Source organism: Rhipicephalus sanguineus, chromosome 10 (assembly GCF_013339695.2).
Source record: "Rhipicephalus sanguineus isolate Rsan-2018 chromosome 10, BIME_Rsan_1.4, whole genome shotgun sequence".
Lineage (NCBI taxonomy): Eukaryota > Metazoa > Arthropoda > Arachnida > Ixodida > Ixodidae > Rhipicephalus > Rhipicephalus sanguineus.
The window spans coordinates 122,737,454-122,746,807 of record NC_051185.1 but is presented as its reverse complement, the minus strand read 5'-3'; positions in this window follow the sequence as shown (position 1 = coordinate 122,746,807).

Genomic DNA, 9,354 nt, shown 5'->3' with positions numbered 1-9,354 from the left:
GTATGTGGTTTCACATTAATTTGACAGCATGCAATTACAACCACTACTCTCCTAAGCATGGCCCGAAAAGATACGAGGCCTGTTTTTTTTTCAAGGTCACCGAATAAAAACCAGAGTGAAAATCCAATGACGCAACGCACACGCGTGTTGCGCGATCTCTCTAGTATGCCCGCATGCCGCACGAGGTCGCAACTCTCAGTACTGAGTGTGCAGTGGGCATGTAAACATGCCTCAGATAATGCAGTCAATCCCGGATATATCAAACTGGAAGGGGATCAAAAAATAGCTCGATATATCGGTAATTCAAAATACAAAATATGCTATTTAGGGCTTATATTAATGCAGAGAGAGAGAGAGGCCGGGCAGGGGTCGGACATAACGTGAAACGGGGGGAGGGGGGGTCTGCACAACTGGTCTCACAAACAGAGGAGACTCGAACACTGCTCTCACCCCCCCCCCCCCCCAACCTCCGCATCTTTCAAGAATGTAGTCTTTGAATTCTGGCACACTGCAGCGCGAAAAAACACACAACGGACGGAACACGAGCGACGACGACGAAGTGCAATAGCGGTGCAGTGTGCCAGAATTATGTGCCAACAAGCCCAACTCGACACTGTAGTCTTTGAAGCAAGAAAGAGAAGTGCATGTCCCGTCTTCATCTCGTTCCTTTTGTGTTCGTTCTAGCGCTGCCTTTCCATCATTATAAGGCGCTTAGCCGTGTCCCCTCATGAGAAATTAGCGCCTTTCTGTTGTGTTTCACGAATCACTATATATCATTATGACCCCGACCAACTTGCCAACCTGTCAGTTATTCTGCAAAGAAAAGCAGTACGTTAGGCATGACCACGTCAAGCTCCACTTGCCCCCATTTACCCGATCGAGTAGAGGCTCCTGAATGTTTTATTTATTTATTAGTACTACCCTGAAACCCCGAAAACATTACAGAGGGTAGTGGTACACTTTAGAATACATAAGTGATTAACAGTGTGCAAAATTGGGCTAGTTGGTTTAACTTCATTGTTTAAACAGCGCAAAAAGACGAAGACAAGAGAAAGAGGACTACACAGGACAGGCGCTGTCCTGTGTAGTCCTCCTTCTCTTGTCTTCGTCTTTTCGCATTGTTTAAACAGTGATTAACAGTTACGTCGAAGTAAAAAGACAACACAAAGAAAAAATAAGTTATTGTGGAATAATAGGTAGTATACAACGCAGCATTACATGTAACAATAACAAAAAACAATATTGCTTACAGTACAGTATTAGGTATGGGTGTTTTATTGCTCCTGGTCTGCAGTAAACCTTTCAGTTGTCAGTGCAGTGTCTTGACCTGTGATTTTTGTCTTAAATATGAATATTCCTGTCCTTTCTGGGGACTAGTATGATCAGGCTGAAGACGTGGCCGTGCCCCCACCTTTGAACACCGCATATTAGGCTTGCATATGAGTCCTTGGGGTTCTTCGAAAGCAGCATATTGCCACATTGCCAAAGCAGCATATTGCCTCATTTTACGTGGTCTGTACCAAGCTTTGACCATACCTTTGGACATACTAGTCGGCTCTCATCAGAGCGGTCCTATGCACGCTCCTTTTTGCCTTGAGTTCATGTTCATTGCGGTACTCATACGAATGGGCGTCCGGAGGGGGCTGCAAGGGGGAGGGGGGCACCCTCCCCCTTGAAATTAAGAATATTTTTCTATGCAGTAGCGATAAGCTACACAGCTTGATTAGCACAGTCGGGTCTCGCATATTCATGTGAAATGGTTACACACAATTGATTAAGCTTGCTGTTTGTGACACGGCAGTGAAAGAAAGGCTCCCTGTGCTTGATGCCACTCTACCCACCCCTCCCAGCAAATGTACCCCCCAGCAAAAATTTTTGCGGATGCCCTTGCTCATACGACTCTCTACCATTAGCCACAAGATGAAGTGGTTACCGATTGCGATGACTGGTTCTTAGCCGGCTTCGAAGAACATTTTGCCGGAAACATCCGCAGTCACAACCCGTGTGCTTAGATTGAGATGCACGTTAAGGAACACCGGGTGGTCGAAATTGCCGGAGCCCTCCACTCTCATAACCATATCTTGGTTTTGGGACGTAAAACACCAACCATTACTATCTACAATCTTCGCGAAACCGTGACATCGACTAAAAGCAAACATAGCATTTATATTATTTGAAACGCTAATTTAATAGGACACTAAAGTGAAACAAGGAATTGGGTTAGATTTATAAATTGTACTCTGAGAACTCTAACATTCATTTAACCATCATAGGTTTATTATTAGAGGAGAAAATCAAGGTCAAAGTATTATTTCTAAATTCCGCGCCGAAATCTCAGCTTCTCACGTCACTGATTTCAAAGTGTATTTTTCGTACTTTGCCGACGTTGGTTCAATGACATCTGTTGAGACTTGGTATAATAAGTCTCAGGCCCCATCAGAGGACAATGAGCTTCACATTTACTGGTTAGGAACTATGTGGGACCTAGAAGAGGCCATCAAAATCTATGAAATCACAACATTTGGTGCTCGTATTTCAAGGTGGCGTTGCCACCCGCATTTTCTTTTTCCGCGTTTTCTCTCTTACCAAGCGTCTTTGGCAGCAAGCATGGTAATTTTTTAATTTGTAAAGAGCGATTTACTAATGTGAGAAAGATTTTTGTTCTCTTTAGTGTCCCTTTATTAATTGTTGGGGTTTAACATTCCAAAACCATGGTGTGATTATGAGGGACGCCATAGTGGAGGGCTCCGGAAATTTTGACTGTCTGGGGTTCTTAAACATGCACCTAAATCTAAAGACATGGGCCTCAAGCATTTTAACCTCCATCCAAAATGCAGCCGGGATTCGATCCCGCGACCTTCGGGTCAACGTTCGAGTACCATTACCCCTAGACCACCGTGGCGGGTATCCGAAACGTTAGAAAGGCAAAATCATGCAACCTATAAAGCCATGTTTCCACAATGTTTCAAGGGTGGTGAGTCACCTCATATTGGTTCTTTTTTTGCGATGTCAATGGGCGGTCAAGGAGTGCGGGAACATTGGTGGTATCGTGGGCGTTTTTAGAAAAGCATCGTAACGTAATGTGAAGCTTTCTTCGCTGACAAGTAGCAGCGTGATCAGGCTTTCGAACAGCAATTCGTAAGAAAGGACTTCATTTAATTTGTTCTGCCAAAAACGCATGCACGCACTCACCCACTGAAAACAAATAACACGTGCGCCATTGCACATGCACAAAGTAACACGAATGAAAACCTAATTTTCTGTGGAGGTCTGCTGGCCCAACCTGTAGGGGTTCTCGATATCTGGCCAAATGACGGAATGCCATGTTGCCTCAAAACTCAGAAAACATTTATTAGTACAAATAACGATTAAACTGAACAATTAAACTCGCAACTCAAAGTCCTCACGGCCACCACATACCATCAACCGTTCAGCCCTGGCCACGCCGGCTGTCCAACACATGCGCGCACACACCCCGCCAGTCTGTCGCCAACTCCCCACGCATCGTGTCGGCTGGAGCTTTAGTAGCTGATCCGTGGGACGCGCGCACACCTACTGCGCAGAACGTGTAGTTATCGGGTGGCAATGGCGCGATTCCCACAAACCTTATCCTTAAAGGAAACATTCTCAATATTGCAGAAATCACGTGCAATGTTGAATTTCTCTTTACTATAAAAATTAAGATGTGCGGGAAATAACTGCTTTTAGTATGCTGAAAGCTATCCCATATAATTGTGAAAGTTGCCTGGCGCTTGTAAACCCTCTACATGTGTTCTTCTAGATAAGCTTTTTATGGCGCTCCTTTGATATTTAATGTATGAGCCCGGCCAAATCGAATATTACTGATTTTTAGTTCGAGTACGTCTGGTTGAGAAAAAGTTTAGTCAGTCTGATGAGTTCGAGTGAGCCTGCTTCAGGAATTTTTGGTGTGCCTAAGTCTGAGTGAGTCTGGCCGACAAATATTTTGGCGAGTCTGAGTCTGAGGAGTCCGCTTCAGCAAAATTTTGGTGAGTCTTAGTCCGAGTGATTCCTAAGCAAAAAAACATATTTATTGAGTGAGTCTCTGTTTATTTTGCCGACCTATGCCAGAGAATAAAGAAGTTCGAGCGAACCTTCCCCAGCAAGAAGCGTATGGCTACTGTGTTCTGGGACAGAAATGGTGTTCTCTTGGAGGCATTCATGGAACGACCATGACTGCAGCATTCTACAGTGACTCTTGGAACGTCTACAAAGGACACTCCAGAAGAGGAACTGTCATCAGGCACGGTTCATGATATACACGGCCACACTGTACAGCTGCAACAAAGAAGCTGCTGCAGTGTTTTCAGTGGGAAGTGATCGATCATTCATCATACACTTATCTCCCTCCGATTACCACCCTGTGAGATTTCATGCTCGCATGACACGCTGGCTAAGAGAACAGGAATTTGACGAAGGCAGCAAGCTGCAGACCAGCGTACAGAACTGGTTCGAAAGCATAGGTGGCTGTCTTTTATGAGGAGGTTATAGGAAAGTTGGTACCGCGCTACCGCTACGCACGCTTCTTTTTCTATTTTCACGTAACCGACCTGTTACACATGCAACCACTGCCTTGCGTGCGCTGTGGTGGAATGTCGAACATTGCCGAATATTTTAGACTGTTCTCATAAGCTTGAGCATGTAACTAAAAACGGCAGAGTATATTCTGGCTGACGCACCTTATTGCTGATCGGAGTACCGACAGCCGCTTCCTTTTTCACCGTCACGACCACGTGACATCTGGTGGGGGAGCTAGTTCCTTGATGTTCCGGACGCCATCAAAAAGCTGTGATCCAAGCCCATGCCAAGAAGACACCAAAGGCATCGCAGATCATCAAGCTAGCTGCAAACAAGAACTACCACCATAATACGGACCTCTACCCGACAGGACCAGGAATACCCTGGCCATGACCAACACATCAGTGACAATGACAGGTTCCATGGAATCACACCTAAGCTGCTACAACAACCATGGAAGCCACCAACTTTTGGTGGATCACGATGTAAAGAGTCGGAAAGTTGGCTGAAAGAATAAAACTGGTTCACCACGAACAACAGGTGGAACCACAACGAAAAGTTGTGCCACATCTATTTCTCGCATCAAAACTGTGCCAGGACCTGGTTTGAGAAATGAGAGGCCACGCTAATGACCTGGGACCACTTTCGTGCCATGTTCCTCGACTCCTTCACAAGTGTTGATCGGGAGGAAAGGGCCGAAACCAAGCTGAAAACACGCATACAGCTCCTGAACAAAAACATCGGCATGTACACCAAAGAAATGACTCGCTTATTTCACTATGCCACCACCCCACATCAGGAATCAAGCCTTTTTTTTTCCTTGGACCCTGCTGTGTGTGTCCAACGAAAAAAAAAGCTCGATTCCTGATGCGGAGAGTCAAGGAAGAACTTTTCGCTGGACTTGAGCACAATCCGCCTAGGACGGTCTCTTGCAACTTGTTTTGGAGGCCACGACAATCAAAAAGGCGCTATAAATCCACACCAGGCAATACAACCGCTGCATGATCATGATGAATTACGATGACTTACTTCAAGCGCTGGAAACCAAAGACCTGTGCGAGACCATCAGAGCAATCATGCGGGAGGAGCTGTGAAAATTCACTTCATCACAGCCTAAAGTCAATTCCATTGCTGACATTGTGCGCCAGGAGATCCAGCAATCCCTGGGCGTTCCTCAGCCAGCAGAGTCGTAGCCGCAAGCTATGAGCTATGCTGCTCATAACCACACTCCTCTTCCCATCCGCCCGTCAGCAAGCACTACGCCCCAAAGAAGACCGACATCTGGCATGCCCCTGGCCATCGCCCGCTCTGCTAACACAGCGGGGAATTCGGCCATACCTACCATTGTTGTCTATAGCACCAAATGGGACTACGTGGCTTCACCATCAACGCACCACGTCCACAGCAAAGTGAACGACCACGTGGCATCACCAACTACCTCGCACGAGCACAGTGGACACCCCGACGACCTTTTCAATCACCGTCACCAGGCCACTACGTCTCTCCACAACATTGACCATACACTGGCCCAATTCGGGGCGGTCACCTAGCCCATATTCAGAAAACTAAAAGGAGTAACCAGTGGAGGTGTGGTTGCTGTTTGTTGCAGCGATGAAGATCCTCCGCCGCTGCCAACGACGCTGCGATGAAATCATAAGATAAATCAGTTAGCCAAGTGGCGCCCTGAAGACGAACCTTTGCCACAGGAAGACCTGACAACACCGCATAGTAGCATCGGAGACAGTCGACGCAGCCGTGATCAAATGCTACGACCGAACCGTGAGACAAGACGACGGACTACTGACATCGACGTGCTTATTGACAGCCACAACATCGTCACTCTGGCTGACACCAGAGAAGATTACTCTCTCATCACAGCATGAAGCCGAAGAAAGTCAAGACTGCTTGGGAAGGCCCCCAAATCCGGACGGCTGGAGGTCACCGAGTAACGCCGGTGGAATTCTGCACAGCAAGAGTCACCATTAACAACCGGATTTACCACGCGAGCTTCGTAGTACTACAGCGTTACTCGAGATGTCATCCTTGGTATAGACTTCAAGTTACCATGGTGGAGTCATCGACCCGAGATCTGAGTCTTAACACTATGCACAAAAAAAAAAGCCCTACCGCCGCATATGCTGCAAGGAAAGCACGCTTTGAGCACGCTCGAAGACCAAGTCACCATTTCTCCTAGCTCCATCGTAATTTCCATTAGCACTCAGAAATCAGCAGACCTGGAAGGCGTCGTTGAAGGCGACCAGTGCCTGTTGATCAACCGCGAGATTTGCGTCGCAAGAGGAATAGCCGAGCTGCGGGGAGGGAAAGCAACAGTGATGCTCACAAATTTCAGCAACGAGTACAAGCACATCAACAAATTCACAATAGTCGCCTACATAGAAGAAATTGTGGAAGCCAGCAAATGCTTTCACACTGACAGATTCTACCGAACCTACTCTGACGAACCAAGCTCCTCAATCACTTAGCAGAGACTTTGTCTGGGCAAGTTGGTGCGACATTGCAAAATATAACAGCACGAGGGACGGGACTGAAGACACAAAAAAAATGTGTCTTCAATGTGTGAAGACACAGCACTCGTCCTGTGGTTTTTGTGTCTTCAGTCCCGTCCCTCGTGCTGTTATATTTTGCAATGTCCTCAATCACTCTTTGACGTCAATTCGAGTCTTTCCAGACATTAGCAAGAACAGCTCAAGAAACTGCTCCGGCAGTACAGGGACTGCTTCTTGTCGGTATCAAGAATTCAACAGAGCCTTGTGGCTAAGCGCCGCATTATAGCTGAAGAGTATGCCCATGCACTCCGTCAGAGCCCATACAGAGTTTCTACATGAAAACGTGAGGCCATAAAACTACAAGTAGACGAAATTCTGTGTGATAAAATCATACAGCCACCGAAGAGTTCGTGGGTATCACCCGTGGTATTAGTGAAGGAAAAGGATGAATCCCTGCGGTTCTGAATTGGTTGTCATCGTTTAAACCAGATTACGAAGAAGGATGTCTACCCACTCCCATGAACAGGGAACACATTGGACTGTCTGTGTCACAAACGCAAGGTATTTCTCATCAATGGACTTGAAGACAGGCTATTGGCAAATTGAGAGGGATCGAGAGATCCCCACCTTCATCATGCCAGACGGCCTCTTCGAGTTTAAGGTCATGCCGTTCGGGCTTTGTTCGACCCCTGCAGTGTTCCAACGTGTAATGGATAGTTTTGGCAGGCCTAAAGTAGAAGTCTTGTCTCATCTACTTGGATGATGCCATTTTTAACAGGAAAGTTTTTTATGCCGGGGTCCACTAAGGCAGCAGTGATGTATTTCCATCACGGAAATGACATCGAAAAAATGCACACGATCCGATGGCAAAGAAAGACTTGAAGAAAAAAGTTCCCCCAACGGGAGTCAAACCCATGACCTCTCGGTCCGCAACAACAGATGCCGGGCACAGTATCCACTGCGCCACGGTCGAACACTCTGAATGCGTTACAAACGCGGCTCTTATATCTCAGACTTTCCTCTCTCAGTGCTATTGGTGTCACCGTCTGGGAGCGGTAAAGTGACGTAACGCATTCTGACTGTGGCTTCCGCGATTAGCTGCTGCAATGCGTCATCGCCACGTGTCCATCCCATTCAGCGCATTTCCAATAGAAATGCAATTTTGTCAACGCCTGAACACACCGCGAGATGGCGACCTCAGCCCAAGCCTCGGCCTCCCTAATAGCATCCATCCATATTCAAAATAGCTCTGCGACGCGCGCCTGCCTCGCCTGGCTGTAACATCGCGTTCCCTGCTTACACTTTCCCCTTGAAAAAAACGCGGCCGGGCTAGAGGGTAGACACGACGTGCATTGAGTTTTCCTCTAGTCCCACTGTGGTGTTCAATAACTCTTTAATATGCACCAGGATGGTGACCTTAGCTTCAGTTCTGCGTATAACCAGCGACGCTCTTCTGGCTGTCACACCGCTTTCTCTGGTTAGGCTTTCACCGTTCACAACAGCTATCACGAAGGTTTGTTCAATCATTGATCATGCACGTTAGTCGTCGGGATCGAGTTGTGCCACCAAGCGTCAATATGGGTGCATCCATGTTAAACGGTGCTATATTGGCCGCGAGATTGAGCGGAGTTGCCGCCTGGCGGCTACTGGGGTAAGCGCGCCTAGTCTGGATTGCCCCCTGCGTCGTCTGCTAGCCACGTCGTGTTTGCATGTGCACGTACGTTCTGCACATTCTCAAAGGGCGGTTTGTTCTGTTATGTTAGCGCGATTTTAACTGCTCGTACGTATACCTAACATTGTGTACATTGTGTACAGAAGCAAATGGGCTTGCTCGGCTGCATGCGCATTGTAATAAGATCAGAGAGTGCGACTTTCGAGAGGGCTGTGTATTGGTGTCGTACCCTTCATTTGCCAGAATCATTTCAGTGCTGATGCCGCTTTCTGGTTCAAGCACATCGTAAAGTGCACTTGGCATAGTCCCAAACATGAGGAGCATTAAACTGTGTGTGAATGCAGCGTTTTAGCGACTCCGTGGTAAACAAAACCGAGGCTCATGCACTTTCGCGTTGTTGTTAGGTGTATAACTGCGGCATTGTAGTTCATGATTAGCTTTAGCTGCGCTTAACATGTCCTTTTATTTTATGGTCGTGGTCCCGCTACAGCGAAATATTTCTATCGAGTGAAGTCTGAGACTTTGGTACTCAAACTGTCCCTCAAAAAAAAAAACGGACAATGGAATGACACGGCAGTGATAAAACGGTGTTGCCGCACGCAATTTGAACTTGGGGCGAAATTTATGCAGAACCACCCA